Source organism: Sceloporus undulatus, chromosome 1 (genome assembly GCF_019175285.1).
Source record: "Sceloporus undulatus isolate JIND9_A2432 ecotype Alabama chromosome 1, SceUnd_v1.1, whole genome shotgun sequence".
Taxonomy (NCBI): Eukaryota; Metazoa; Chordata; class Lepidosauria; order Squamata; family Phrynosomatidae; genus Sceloporus; species Sceloporus undulatus.
The window spans coordinates 359,749,192-359,751,164 of record NC_056522.1 but is presented as its reverse complement, the minus strand read 5'-3'; the positions used below and the strand labels follow the sequence as shown (position 1 = coordinate 359,751,164).

At 40.8% G+C, this 1,973-nt stretch overlaps 1 pseudogene; it reads right to left on the bottom strand.

The window, feature by feature from the left end:
* Positions 1–487: 487 nt before the first annotated feature.
* On the bottom strand, positions 488–675 carry LOC121920072 (annotated as a pseudogene).
* Positions 676–1,973: the final 1,298 nt, after the last annotated feature.

Sequence of the window (1,973 nt, the reverse complement as noted above, 5' to 3'; positions counted from 1 at the left end):
TCCAATTTTGGAGCAAAAGCGGGATACAAATAAATATAATAATCGTAAATATGCCTGCTCAGGCATCCCCCATTTGGTCTCACTTCAGATTCAGACAGACATTTTGTAAGTATCTCACTTGACTTCTCAGCATTGCTGGCATCTGCTGAGCCACCTTTATCTCACAGAATCCCCAGATTGGAACCACAGTTTCTGGAACCAGTACAGTATTATCCCCTGCAATCCCCCAAGTCACTATCTGCTACCACTTTTTAAACAGCTTCATTTATATACCGTTTCATACTGAACTAACAGTGTCTAAGGGGTTTACATTTTGTAAGCTAATTGCCCCCAACAATCTGGGTACTCGTTTTAGTGACCTCAGAAGGATGCAAGCCTGAGTTGAGCTTGAGCCCTTTTGCTGGTATTGAACTCACAACCTTATGGTTTTGAGTGAGTGGCTGCAGTACAGGCATTCAACCACTGTGCCAGGGCTCATTGATTTAATCAGGGGAAAGCATGAACACAGTCCCATACTACCACAAATTGTGCAGTCGAGTTTCCCGCATTTGGGGAAATCGCAGGGGGCAGCTTATATCATTAGTTCTTGAATGTGTGTGAGTGAGTGTGCTTTTGCGTGAATGGTGATCCCCTGTTGTCTATAATTAAAACTACATTTGGCCCCTGTATTGGTATACAAAGGCTTGATCCCTGCTTTGGTTGCCCAAGCCCTCTCGGCAGCTTTCACTGAACTAATAAAATTCCCCTATTGATTGCAGGTGCGCTGTTAGGACCCTGGCATTTTGGGTAACATATCATTGTCATTCCTTCTTTAACTGTCAAGGCTGCATTGTATGGATTCCTAGGATTCCTAGGATTTGGAGTTTGGTGAGGCAGTAGAGCTCTCTGGCTAAATGCCACCCCTTAAACTGCAAATTACAGGGTTCCATAGGACATAAACATGGCAGTTAAAATCAAATCATAGTGCTATAACTGCATAGTGTGAAGGGTCCACATTCAGAAGCAATTACAGCTTCCTATATCTTCACAGGCAACTTAATGACTAGCATGTTGTAATCTTGATTTCACTGGAAAATGGGAATATTTTCTTTTAAGTCATATCTACTATATTTGCTATAACTTAACCTCCTCTTACTTAATTCAGTGCTTACAGTGCATACTTTGCATGTAAAAGGTTGCAGGTTCAATCTGTAGCATCTCCAAGTACAGCCAGAAAAGACCATTGTCTGAAAATGGAAAACTGTTTTCAGCCTGTGTAGACAACACTGAACTACATGGACTATTGGTACAACTCAGTATGAAGTACCATATATACTCAACTATAAGTCGACCTCATATATAAGTTGAGGGCAGTTTTGGGGGGCAAAATTATGAATTTTGATATGTCCCTTGGATAAGTCAAGGGTAAAGCTCAGGGGAATGCAACAAAGGATCTAAATGACAATGGAACAAAGGAAAACAATGCCAAAGAACCTACAAAATTATGGCAGGCGTAACTGTTTTGGCTCACACTAAAGGCTAGATGGAAGAGAGAGTAGAGGGAGCTCAGTGCTTCCAGGACAGATTGCACTCTTGTCTTTCACCAGGGAAGGGGTCCATTTTTAATAAGAGTTAAAGTATAGTATTTACACTGACCCATGGATAAGTCGACCAAGGTTTTTGGGGACAATTTTTTGACTAAAATTTCTAGACTTATAAATGAGTATAAACAGTAACTTCCTGTGCTTCCAAACTTATCTTCTATTCTCTTAACTTACATAATGGCCACAACCCCAAACAGGCTTGTGCAACTACTGCTAGAAAAATTCTTATCAGTTAGATTATCTTTGCTCATGACAGGAGCACATTTCCTGCCTTGTGCTCAGTAGTCAGCTATATGTTGCATAGAAACTGAGCCCTGGCCCGGTTTTATTTTTTGCAGAAAAGTAGGAGGAAGAATTTAGAGCATAGAATGTAGGAGGGAAGTTACTTAA